Source organism: Cydia fagiglandana, chromosome 1 (genome assembly GCF_963556715.1).
Source record: "Cydia fagiglandana chromosome 1, ilCydFagi1.1, whole genome shotgun sequence".
NCBI lineage: Eukaryota > Metazoa > Arthropoda > Insecta > Lepidoptera > Tortricidae > Cydia > Cydia fagiglandana.
This window is the reverse complement of record NC_085932.1, coordinates 19,875,703-19,889,805: the sequence shown is the minus strand read 5'-3', so window position 1 is coordinate 19,889,805 and position 14,103 is coordinate 19,875,703. Positions and strand designations below refer to the sequence as shown.

The window sequence follows — 14,103 nt, the reverse complement described above, 5'->3', positions numbered from 1 at the left end:
CGTAAACTGTGTTTCCAATGTGTCTTGGGGTTTCTATGTTGTACTAAAGCCGCGTATCCATTAGAGCAGCCTCGACTTGAAGCAAACAGCCTCAGTTTGAGGCTGTTCGCTCTGAGGCATAGGCTCGAGGCACGTTACACATCCACAATTCCACAGAGTCTTCACTGAACATGGCAAATAAAACCGACAAAATATGGCTCGGTTCGCGGCGACGAATTTGCCTCATGTCGCGGGGTACCTCAGGTCTCAGCTGTTCGACCCGAGGCTGCCTCTGGATACGCGGATTAATAGTTGTAGGATACTCGTAGTTAATGTGTAAAAAAATAAAGCATTAGGTAATTTATCGAATACAAAAAAAAAGCTCTATAAAAAGTTCTATACCTAGAAGTAAACATCATAAAAAGCTGCAATTGAAATATTGAAAATAGGTCCCCAAAGTGAGCTAAAATATTAACAGCTAATATAAATATCCCTCGGACTCAAGCAACAAAAGGCATCGTAGAAATTTATACACTAAAGGCCAATGGTTTATGGTTTTTATAAGCGTGGAATCAGTTAGACACCCAGGTCAAACTATTGCCTCATTAAATGCTTCTATGCATAATATTGCAAAAACACTGCAATGAACAATCACTGCACAAGTATATGATAGTATCGTATCGATCATAAACCTCTCGTCCACACGTGTGTGTACGCCTGCGACTAATTACCGTCGATCCCAGCGCCACAACCGTATCATTCGCTTTAAAAATAATACTGATTTCTCTACGGCCGCGCACTTTCCAGTATAATTACGCGTAGATATGGCTCGGTGCGGAAAAAATATGAAAGTCGTATAAAAAAACAATTTCACGGTTGATTTACATAGGTGTATGCATGGTGTCGACGAGTCCAACTGGAGTTGGTCTGAAATTGATACGATTACGTAGATTGATATGCTTCATTATGGCGAGTGAGTTTGGTGATGTAGTATAGTAAGAGCACACTGGTTTGTAGTATTCCTGCCTGCGCGCTGCAGGATTTAAATGTTCCAAGGAAAAAATTTGTGTTGAGTACAAATTAGAAACTTTTGATTTCCTTTAGATTTGAGGGAAGAAATACGTATAGACTTCCTTCTTCTACCTTATATGAGATAAGGGTCTTTTGTACAAAAATCCTTACTGCACTTGCCGACTATCGATTCGTGCACTAGATGCATATTATCTTGGTATTTAATAAAACATTTTTCTAATTAGTCAATAAAATTAGGCGTTTAGTTAGTATGAAGAATAATTAATAATATCTAGGCTGAGTGTTTATAAGTGAAAACTAAGTTATGACCGATAGGATCATAAAATCTGAGCTAGTAGGGCGGTCACGCTAGGTATGGTTAGCAAAACACATTTTTGTTTTATTTTTCTTAGATTTTCCAGCACCTAAGAAAAATAATCCCTTACAATGCCTACAATATATTTAATCGGTTGGAGCTTTGGAAACTATCGTACTGTCTCTGTTGGTAACTGGATACATACCATTAGTGACCATTAAAATAGCAAAATACATGTTTCGAAACTTTGCCGTTTCTCGTTAAAATACCCAAACTAGATTGTCCCAAATATTTATATTTTGCTTAAAAATAGTAGTTTTAAACTTTTGCTTTTCTATAGGGCTTGTCTTTGCACACAAGATTAATCTGCCTTTCACCTTTTGCCTTTTTATCTTTAAGTTTTTTTTTTGTTATGAACACCAACATGTCCAAAGTGTTATAGTGTTGGTGCAATTTTTTTTTAAATTCTTAATTCACCTTTTTCACTTGTCTATTTTGTCAACCCTACGCTCTGACGTATCTAATTACTGTCAAAGATGGCGTGTGAGTACGGTAATTGCAAAGATTTAGCCGCAATTATGCTACCTTATTATGGCAAAAGTAAAACTGATAGAGTGAAGGTTGTCCTTGCTGATATTTTATACTTTGTGACTTTAGAGAGACATTGTCTTTAATCTAATTCTTTTAAATCGTCGGGTGACAAGCAAAAGTCACTAACTAACACCATTGTAATTATTGGACAATAAACCGTGTTACAAGTGTAATAAAGTGCATTGTTACTTTAATTTTTTGATAGTACTTAGTGACTTTTGCTTGTCACCCGACGAAATATTCAACTTTGAGACAACGCTGTTGAACTGTGCCACGCCAAGTGAACAATGTACATATTTACACTATTAACCTACTGAGACCCAGAAGCAATTGTTTTTTTTTTTTAATTGGAACCCTTAGTTACACAATAAAAGTTAAAAATAGATTTTGGAATATGTACAAAAAAATGTACGCAGGGACTTAGGAGGTTATGTTGTATGAATATTATGAAAGTGAAGATAAAAGTTTAAATAAAATATTATTAGAGACAAATCTCTGTCTTAGCTTTTTCAGACAATGTTAGGGCTTCAAAAATGTAATACACTGTGAACACATTTAATTTGACTTGACATTGTTGACTTTCCTCGGTTATAATAAAAATGTTAAGTAGTATAATAGCTTCTGCCTGCGACTTCGCCTGCGTGGAATTTGTACCTCCATAGAGTAGCCGAACCCCTTTTCACTCCCATAGGGAATGATTTCCGGAATCAATAATAAATATCTTATGCTAACTAAAAACACTAGTTAATAATGAGAAAATAAATTTATAAAAGAATAATAGTTATTTGTTTTACAAGGGGGCAAAGTTGTTGTTTAACCACTCGTGCTAATATTGATACCCGAGCAAGCGAAAGATTCCAAATTTGAACCACGAGCGTAGCGAGTGGTTCGAATAAATGGAATCTTGAGCGTTGCGAGGGTTTCAAAGCACGAGGGTTAAACAAAATTTGCCCCCGAGTGAAACACAAAATTTTTCACCACACCAACCCGAAGCAAATATTAAATGTAAAATATCAAACAAAATCGAACCAAATCAAATCCAAATGAATGTTATTAAATATTTATCATCCAAAAGTCAATTCTACAAGCAACCATAAGAAAACAACTCAAAATTTGCATTTGATTACTTTGCCTCACATGTGAATAAAATGCAACTTTGCTATCAGTTTTTGAAGTGCAAAGTAAGTCTTTCCGAGCTGGTGTGGTGAAAAATAAAATAATCAGTCACTTTCATATGCGCTAGCAACAAAATTGATGTACCTATGCTTGAAGTCAGTGCTAAAGCAAATAGTATGTTACAATACCGGTTAATAATATCCCCTTCTTTCTTATCGAACTACAACAGAACCCTCTGGCAGTCAGTTCGAAAGTTTGTTGACTGTTTTAAGATTTAGCTTGGCACCGACTTGTAACAAATCAGTTGCTAGCGTATACATAAGCGATAGTATTTTATTTTATCCTTTTTGAAGTCGGTTTTCTTTGTTATGTTTATTCCTATGAAAATCATGTACAATTTAAAAGTAAAATGTCACCATTATAGGTAGGTATATACTCGTACCTACTTAATATTTGCCTTTTATTTGGCCCGCCACAAAGAAATTTATATCCCTGCATACTTATATTAAATTAAATAACAAGTGAGTTATATTCATAATGATTAGCATAAACTCATTACGTTACTTGGTCGGGCGTAAATTACTGAAATATGTCATAATAAAAAGTTTATCTATGGCGCTCCCTCCAGGGTGCGTTGTTACATTTATCTATAAAAATAACTTTTACGCTAACTGTACTTTAACATGGAAATGCGCTAAGTTCAAAGGTGTTTTAGTTATATTTGGTAAATTTTCTTTTCAAGTATCAAGGGAAATACGGGTAACGAGGTATCCTATGAATTTTTATGGTGCGAGTATGTGGTCTAGGGTTTATTAATTTATTTATTTAGGTGCAATTAATATAAGCTGTTTAAAAGTTGTTTACGGAATTTTCGATACTTTTTGACGTCATAATGTCTTATAAATCGATGAACACCGGTAGAATGCACGATAAAGTGTCACGTTGTGGACAGATCTCCATGGTAACGTTGTGTAATGTAATGGTAACGTTTTCTTATGACGTTATCACGCAAAATTTTATCGTCCGTAAACCGACTTTACAGACAATAATTTTTTTATGATTTTACCTCGTTTGAGATCATAGGAGACCCCGTAGTGATTCGGAACATGGGTGAAGCTAAGTATCGTTTTTTGGTGATCTGTTCTCTCTGAACATGTGTAAGTTTCGGCAATAACATACACATAGGGTCACTTGCACCAGTCCACTAACCCGGGGTTAGGCGGTTAAACCGTTAACCCAGTGTCAAATTGCACTGGTAACCATGGTATTTCAATGTTTAACCAGTTAACCCCGGGTTAGTCGAATGGTGCAAGTGGCCCTTAGGTATGTAAAAACCGGGCAAGTGCGAGTCGGACTCGCGCACGAAGGGTTCCGTACCATAATGCAAAAAAAAAACAAAAAAAAAGCAAAAAAAGAAACAGTCACCCATCCAAGTACTGACCACTCCCGACGTTGCTTAACTTTGGTAAAAAATCACGTTTGTTGTATGGGAGCCCCATTCAAATCTTTATTTTATTCTGTTTTTAGTATTTGTTGTTATAGCGGCAACAGAAATACATCATCTGTGAAAATTTCAAATGTCTAGCTATCACGGTTCGTGAGATACAGCCCGGTGACAGACAGACGGACGGACTGACGGACGGACGGACAGCGAAGTCTTAGTAATAGGGTCCCGTTTTACCCTTTGGGTACGGAACCATAAAAAGGCTTGTTTGGCTGTCGTGGCTTTAAGATTTTGTGTTAAAATCTCTGAATTAAATTCTGTTTAATAGTGTTTAAAATACAAATTTAATTTTTTTTTTTAGGTATTAGTTTTAGTTTATTAGGTAGTTTTATAATTTTAGGTTAATTTTATTCTAAGTTTGTTATTAATTATGTTTATGGTTTTATAAAATAAAACTTAAATAAAATATTTTGTATTTTTATTTGAAGGTTGAGTTCGTTTTTTGATTCATAAGAATCAGATTTATGCTATATTTATTTAGTCTTACGATTGAGTTCTATTCTTGAATAAATTTATCCAGTTGTTTTTTACAATAAACACTGTGACTGCAAAGTTATATTTTTACTGCAAAAAATGGTCTGATTCGACTCGGTCTTCCCTAGTTCAGTATTCAAAATGATGCAGTTATTTAAAATAATTAAAATTACATACATTTTTGCTGTACCATTTGAAGTAGCAGAAACATTATAAGGTGTGTTAGTGTGTGTAAATATAGGCCAAGCAATAAGAAGGTATAGAGGAATGCTAAGAACACAATTGTTGACTCCGTAACTTTGTTAGGACTAGTTAGGAGGTGAACATATCAGAAGTCCCCGGCTGTAGCCTTTGAGCCGCGCGGGGGGTGACGGGGTACGAAGATCCTATTTTTCGGTTTTTCACTTTGTTTCATTTTTGGGTTGTGCACAATCCCCAAAATGTGTCTAAAAACTAACGTCAATTATTTTTACGTATTTATTTAACTACCTACCTATTTTTCCGTATAACCACTCTACAAAGAGCCAATAAAACTTCTTTTTAATTAATGATAGTTTATTTTCTTATATATCTATTAATTTTTATATATATACTTAAATTGAGATCAACATTTAGACGAAGCAATAAAATAACTTATAGGATTTTAACTTGTACACCAGATTTACATAGATACGTGAACACGCCGTGAGCTTAAAGTTGAAGTACTTACAACGAGTTCTAGTATAAACGCCGTTGATGTTTTTTGTGAGCGACGCTCAAACAAGCAAGTACCAAAATATTTACCAAAATACTGCTCACAATTTGGTTAAAATATAATTTTACGTAGCGCGTTCGAAGACCCAGGAATGTATACTGAGTAGATATCACCACCTACAATACCTACATAGACACTAAAAGTGTCTTTAGTTATCATTATACCTGCATACGTGTTCAAAAGTAAGTAGCTTCTTAATACAATTTGATATATATAAATACTCTAAATAATGACTAGATTATTAAAAAAACATGTTGGAATACATAAATTCAGAGCCAGTTGAGTCACTACTTAGCAAAACCTCAAAAAAATATTGCAAAAAAAATGTGTCAAGAACATAGCCATTTGTTAAACGCTTACCAAATCAAAAAGAACACGTCAAGTATTGTAAAAAAGTGGCACAGCGAATATCATGGTGGCAAGAACTTAACATATTATTTTGCCAGTCAAAGCCAGATAAGGTTTATGTCTAGAAGTTTATTTATATAAATGCATAAAACTTAAGTTTAATCGTAAATTATTTTCGCTTTAACAGCTCAGTGTAAATATTTTCACTTTCACAGGCTACCCCGGGTCACTGCCGAAATTCTGTCACGCAATGTAGCCATTAAGGGTTGTTTCCCCCCACCCCCCTTCCGCCCCCCAGTCGGCGAATTTTACAAACTACCCTGCGTAATTTTGTGGCCCCCTATACCCCTAGCTTTTTATGCGAACCCAATTGGTTGGTTTGTCGAGGGTTTTTAGGGGTAATGCAGTTTTTGGGGTCGTAATTTTTGGGGTGGTTTGCTTATGGATTACAGGACTAGTCTTAAGACAGAGTACGAGCGCTGCGTATGTAGTATTGCTTAACAATAATTTACACAATGAGTTCGTTCAGCGTAAAGTGTTTTTTCAAACTTAATTAATTCAAAATAAACTAACAAAATACCAAATTACTTTATTCATACAATAGTTATGAATACGTACTTCTAAATATAATGTATCAACTTTTAATAGCAATATGACGACTTTCTACTTTTAAAAGTGTTCTTACTTACAAGGCTGTTATGTATTTTCTAACGTAGTCGGCTATAAATAAGCTCAATGTGCTTACAAAGTCCCGGCCAAGCTTTGTTTATACTCGAGCCCGCCCCCATACAGGGTGTTATTAAGGCTTTAAACGGATTACACGCATTACAGACACGTTTAATGTAAAGTGACGTTTTAGCTTTTATATTTTGGTGTGGTCAGGGAAATAAAATAGTTATTAAAAAAGCCATTTATGGTAATTCGTTTTAGGGTTTTTACTTATGGGACATAAAATACGCTGGCCCGTCTAAGTCGAAATTTAGGTATGTAAGGATATGCTTGAAGTAAAGATCAAGAAGTATAATTATTATGAATATTTATGAAAAAAGGAATAGTAAATCGACTTTTTTAAGTTGTAAATGTATCACCAAGAAATTTTACACTATCAGGCTCATCGATCTTTATAAGATTGTAAAATTATTATTTATCTACTTATATGTCACACATACTGAAATAATCGACAACATTATACAAACCATAGTCCATGCCAATGATCCAATAACTTTTAACCTCTAGCCGCCCAGAGACCTATAAAAAGGTCTCCTGTTCCATTCTAATTTGCACTTTGTGTTGACAAAATAAAATTTCATTTTGCTTGGCAAGGTTTGACGTATGGGCGGCTAGAGGTTAAAGAGCACGAATTGCGGCAGGCATACACCCGTTCCATAATGTAATATAAGTGCGCTATGTAACTTTGCCTCAATCGGCTATCAATGCTATCATATAAGCGCAGTGGTCTGCATTTTGAATTTTTAATCTGTATATTATATAATGAAACTATGATGACTAACTTGTCACAAGTAAAGCTATGACTAATCCCAATAAGACCTAGTTTCCCCTCTGGGTTGATAGGTCAGATGGCAGTCGCTTTCGTAAAAACTACTGCCTACGTCAATGGGATTAGTTGTCAAGCGGACCTCAGGCTTCCATGAGCCGTGGCATAATGCCAGGATAACGCGAGGAAGAAGAAGATACAAAGAAACTATGATGTAAATTTCAAACAACCTGTGCTCCCTGCCCTTTTACATAAAAACAAATACGTACGAAGAACACATACCTACAGCGTTCGTGCGTTAACGTTATTGTCAAGTTAACTAGCTCCTACGCAGTTCAGCTAAACGTTAAGCACCGTTTAATTTCTGTTTTATGAATGTGTTATAAAAATTGCTGATTTAAGATTTCTTTAACACGCTAACTTTAAGGTTGCTTTGATTACAAAGTTGCCTCTCGATTTCAAACTTACCCATATGTAAGTAAGTCAGCGGCAGAGAACTATATATTAGTACAGTCAACTGTAAAAATATGGGTGTACAAATCATCTCAAAAATATGTCCCATAACTCTTATGTCAGTGAATTAAGAACTATGGGACATATTTTTGAGTAAGTTGTCTACATCCATAGTTTTACAGTTGACTGTAGTTACATGTATATGTGTAAAATATTGCTGTTATATTCCAAGTAATGCCATGTTCGTTAGTGGAGCTTATCAGATGCTAGCTAACCTTTTTCAGATTTTCAAAAACAATTACCCTTCAACCGATAAGCTTCACCTGTGACAAATTAGTCATTTTCCCACCTCTAGCCAAGCAACAATAAGCTTTATGTTTATGGTCTGAAAGTCCATTGTAATTATGGTAGCTATTGGTGAGTGTTTCAGAAAACAATCGAGTGCGATAAGGGCAATCCATCATAGTGACCACAAATGGATTTTTTACACCGAAGGTTAAGTAAAAATTTAGCTACGCGCAGGAAAAAAAGTCCTGTGCCTTACCTACAGTTAAAAAGAGACATACCTAAATTTAACAGTAGAAATACAGGTTTTGAATGAATTAAATAAATAAATAAATATTATAGGATATTTTTACACAAATTGACTAAGCCCCACGGTAAGCTCAAGAAAGCTTGTGTTGTGGGTACTCAGACAACGATATATGTAATATATATAAATATATACATACATAGAAAACAACCATGCCTCAGGAACAAATATCTGTATCATCATACAAATAAATGCCCTTACCAGGATTCGAACCCGGGACCATCGGCTTCATAGGCAGTGTCACTACCCACTAGGCCAGACCGGTCGTCAAAATAATTGTCGTATAATTGAAAAGCATCCTTGGTTCAATGCCTCAGGGGCCTATTTTAGATTTAAACTAGTTATTAATTTCGTTTAGTTGTACCACTGTATATATATTGTATGTAAATAAATGATTGTAATTGAAAAGAATATTTTTTTAAATACACGTTTTATTAATATCTAAGTAGGTACGATCAAAGAAGTACCGATACACTACCTGCATACAATATCATTCATCCTAACTAAATCAGACCAATGAACTAAGCGCACATTACATAAGTAAACATACAGGATGATTTCGGGGTCGTGGAGCAAGAGAGCTAGACATCATACAGAATCCAAAGATGAGCCTAATGATGTTGTTAATTATTGTATATCACCAATAATGATGATTATTTTGCAGATGACAAGTAGGAAAAAACATTATTGCATACATTTTGGTGACCCTACTCAATGTGACGTCTTGTCGCTTTCCATACAGCGTATGTCAAAAGTCATAGGGTGACCATAATTACTTAGTATAACATTAATTTTACTTGAAAAATAAGAATAATTAAAGTAATCAAAGAAATCAAATACTACCATATCATAATGTGGATCATTTACAGAGTCAGAAAAATTGGTTCTGGATCACGACCCAGAAATCACCCTGTATACTGTCCGTCATTATTCAACACATTAAAAACAACGTTATTCTTTGTGTCTATTCAGCAGTTTTCATATTGTTCTGCGTAGCCAGATATGTATAATAATATTGAGGTATCGCAGTTCGTAAACAAACTCCGCCCCTCCGCAGTGCCTAGCACGAGCGACTCCGTATCGATCCCATGCTAATACCGCTATTGATGGTATTGGCTACAGCTATTCTGCCCTCCTAAGCTAGAAGGACGTATTTTCAAAGAAAACTAAATGCAAATACCGCTTTTTAGCTTAAGAGAGCAGTATTTGTGAAGTTCCGGATCTTTTCAGGAAGCTCTATACTTTCCTATAGCCCCTATAAACCCTTTATGGACTAGTTTCTACTAGATATTAACCTGAGTAACATTTGGTGAGTTAACTGAGTTTGCGAATTGTTACAAAATTTAATTGGTTTATTGAACATAGACACGCAAAAGGTACAAAATTTGATGTCAGCAGGTTACAAGACAAAATAATGTTACGGGGAAAGCACTACGTAATATCAACTTGTGCACATTTTTTCCACCTGATGATGCCGACATGACTCCCTGCTTCAGCTGCCATAAATGCGGTCGCAAATGCCGGTCCCGCATTGCTTTATACAGCCACGAGAGACGTTGTTCCTCGCTAACAGACGCTGCATAAATCATCATCTGTCAAGATGCTAAAGGCCTGAATGATGACATTTTTTAAGGGTAAGGTAAGGGTAGTTATTTTAAAATAATAAAATAAGCTCTTTGGCGTCTAAAGACGGAGATAACTATTATCATATTGATTTTTATTTTCTCTATGATATTTTATAGAAAAAAGGTATTTAATTCAGAAATAAAGTAGGTACCTATGTAGGTACCTACATAAACTCACCAGGCGTGGCTCATTCCGCGATTTCATCGCTTTGCTACAGGTAGCTAAAATTACATCCGTTCGACCCCAATTTTGGGGTTTGCCATAAGCCGCGCGTGGCGCTGTCGCCACCTAGCGGTCATATCTGTGCTGATCGTGACAGACGCGTTTTGTTAGAGAGTGAGTCTTCTGTACCTAGTACTATTATTTATTCTGTGACATCACTCTCAAGAATCTTGCACCTCACTCTGAGGTATTTTCTACTTTCACTTAAGTACTTAATCACACATTCCTTTTCTACATTTATATATTAATATACAGACCCTAAAATCATTATTACAGTTACGAAATTTCGAGAAGGTACAAATTTACAAGCTACCGGTATTGGCGTTCGGCGAACTAGGGGCGCCCCGCGGCGCGCCTCGCCGCCGCCGTCAATGCTTCAACAGTCGCTTTCGTTAGAATTACAAGCTGTTTTCGGTACCGATGTTGTCAAAAGTCTTAGTAATTTAAGTACCAACACAAACACATGTATGTTGACTATACAAGTATGTACCTAAAGTGATAATGCGAATGTTTACTTACTGGATTATATATTTTCCGCTAAAAACTGATAGGTAACTTCAGTTCATAGCCAAGTTAGTTTTTTTATTCTAAATAAATACATTTATTAGTCCCAATTAAAAAAAAAAACAAGTATCTCTCTACCCACTCAAGATAACTTTAAAAAACGGGATACAAGAGACTGGGTTTCCATGACCCCCCAGATTAAACAAGCATAGATTTGGTACAACATCCACTGCAAAGATTTCATACATAATGTACATAGTTGCAGAAATCAAGAAAATATGTTTTGCGTTTCAGAAACAAACTGAAATAACATCGAATTTAGATAATCTCTCTTTCTTCATTGTTCCATGCACCACAAAGACACCTAATACTACCTTATTATGTTCATCATAGAAATTGAAGAAATCATATTAAAATATTTTCCAGAAATTTAATTATTAGGTACTTACATGAAAATAATTTCGCTTCCAACAGTACAGAAAACTGAAATAACCAGTCAACATTTCACGTCATCGGTTCCTTAAACCCCCGCTTACCCCATAAAGCATGCTGCGCCCCCTACTGATTTTTATATTCGATTCTTGTACGGTATAAAATTATAAGGCGCATCAATAACTCACAGCTGATATATAGGTTGGTAGCGGACGTATGCAAATGTAGTTTTTTTGTATTGACGATTTACGCGACCAATTACTGATGTCGGCCGTATTGATTTGTATTATTTTATTAAGTAGTTTTAAATGTAGCTCAGTTCTGTAATTTCTAGTACCAAAGTTTACGTATTAAATAATTTAGCATTGCCGGGTAAGAAACGGTCATAAGACGAAAGTAACAGACAACAAGACAAACATCGAAATAAAGGATATCAGTGAATTCTAATTTCAATGGCCCGGTACTAACATTTTATGCTACCGATACACAGTAGCCGCTGAATACTTAAGCATTAAAAATATCAAATAACCAGGTAACTTGTAACATCACGACTTCTACGATTAAATCAAAATCGACTGTGATATCGGTTACTTTTACACAGAATCGAGAACGTACATTTATTAATACGTGTTGTAGTAATAAAATCGGCTGACAGCATTAAATATGTGTAGGGCATCGCATTTATTAGTAATCGATACATCGGTCGGTATGCATATCGATTATCGATTCTAAGCCAGATTACGCGCTGCATGTTAATACGTGCCTGATATTGTAGTGTTAAATTAAGAGCAGTGTCTTGGAGAAATGCGAGCGAATGTTTTGCACTAGTTTGTTAACTAGTTACAAATTATCCACTTTATGTGACTCTAATAAGCCATACAGAAAAGCGACATCTTATGGTAATAGAACACTTATCAAGTTACAAGAAAATCACTCATGTTTAAAGATTTTTAAGTAGGTAACTTGTGAGGGCATTGAACAATTTAACATGGTCTGGTGTACCTTAAACCACCTTTAAACGATCAATAAAATTCTTGTATATTTATATATCTCGGGGATCTCGGAAACGGCTCTATGAAAGTTAGGTCTTATCCCTGGGAAAACGGGCATTTTTGAGTTTTTATACCTATGTTACCCTAGCAAAGCTAGGTCTTCCATATATTTTAGTTAACTTCTGAAAATTAGCACATTAACAATGTCTATCATTTCCTTAATCCACTCAACCGTCCGGCCCGCGAGACTGTTTTCCTGTCAACCGTCCGGGTTTTTTTAGCGACGCACGCCCCGCGCAGCACATTCACAATTTTCTACAAAAATTATAACTACACTGCTGTCTAAATTTTTTTAGAGGTAACTATTTAGTTAGGCTACGTTGTCGCATCAAGAGAATTAGTAAATAATGCAGAAATATTCCGTTAGATGGCTCTGAAATCAATTCTTGGTTCCCACGGACGGTTAAGAGCATATTATTTTTGGATACTATGCTATCGTCGGACGGTCAAGTGTTTATAGAAATCCGCTTACGTCAAAAGAAAAACCTTTGCCGTTAAGTTTTTGATGGTCATAAGAAAAGCTGGTCCAGTTGGCTGCAATGTGATATGCTTTCCGACGTGAAGTAGGTAGCCTCAAATATCAAGCCATCTTTTAAAGGGTGTTCGTTTGAAAACGTCAGCAAAGCATTGAATAATTTTACGGTTTAGACTCTCTTATTAAATCACCCGCGCGACATGTAAAGTTGTTCAATCTTAGTATGTCTAACAACATTTAAATTCGGTCAGCAACAGTTTAAATTCGGTCAGCAAAGTAGTTACTAGCACTAACCTTGAAAATAACTTTTAGTCCTTAGGTAGCTGACAGACAGCCGCAGGATGGAGAGGCGACCCAGCTTGCTGAGGATGTTCGTTCAAAAACCGTTAGCAAGATAGTTACCTTGAAAATAACTTTTAGTCCTTAGGTAGCTGACAGACAGCCGCAGGATGGAGAGGCGATCCAGCTTGTTGAGGATGTTACTTCAAAAACCGTTAGCAAGATAGTTACCTTGAAAATAACTTTTAGTCCTTAGGTAGCTGACAGACAGCCGCAGAATGGAGAGGCGATCCAGCTTGCTGAGGATGTTCTGCTCGAAAGGCAGCAGCGAGGCCAGCGTGTCCAGCTCCGCGTTTAGGCGCTCGCGGTGTCGCTTCGAGGGGTTACTCTTCGTCACGCCATCTTTTGAAGGGGGCTTGATGCTGGAAAATAATTCGCAAGTTAGTACCCTGAATTACTTTTAAATTAATTATATGTATATCTAATATAATAAAACCGCATTGTGAAAATAAAAGTATGTATCTTTTTTCAATAATATTTTTTACAAAGTACCTGATAATTATAATAATTTATTGAATATAAAAGTTAGATGTTAGAATAAAATACCGCAAGTTATGAGTTTTTTTTTTTAATTACAATAAATTGTAGTAGTAGTAATCACTTTTGTGCACACAACACAGGTTTCCACAATATTTACAGGAATAAGGGTACAAAGGTGAACTTATCCCTGGTAAGGGATCTCTTCCTGCAGCTAACCTTCCAGTAGATGAGGGGAGAATTCAAATTAGATAGACAAACTTACGGAACAGTGACATTTTAAAAGTAAACTAACCAAAAGTACATATTATGACTTTATTCAAATAACCAAAATGTCCAATAG

General features: G+C 35.7%; 1 protein-coding gene across 2 annotated transcripts in view; it reads right to left on the bottom strand.

The window, feature by feature from the left end:
• The window catches only part of LOC134666226 (aryl hydrocarbon receptor), a 132,838-nt gene that overhangs the window by 43,110 nt on the left and 75,625 nt on the right, over window positions 1-14,103 (bottom strand). Inside the window, exon 2 of one of the 2 annotated variants that reach the window (XM_063523385.1) lies at window positions 13,455-13,645. The gene's annotated coding sequence lies outside the window, so the exon portion shown is untranslated. Of the gene's footprint in view, window positions 1-13,238; window positions 13,313-13,454; window positions 13,646-14,103 lie in introns of those variants that run through there. The other variant, XM_063523378.1, reaches the window with a different exon arrangement.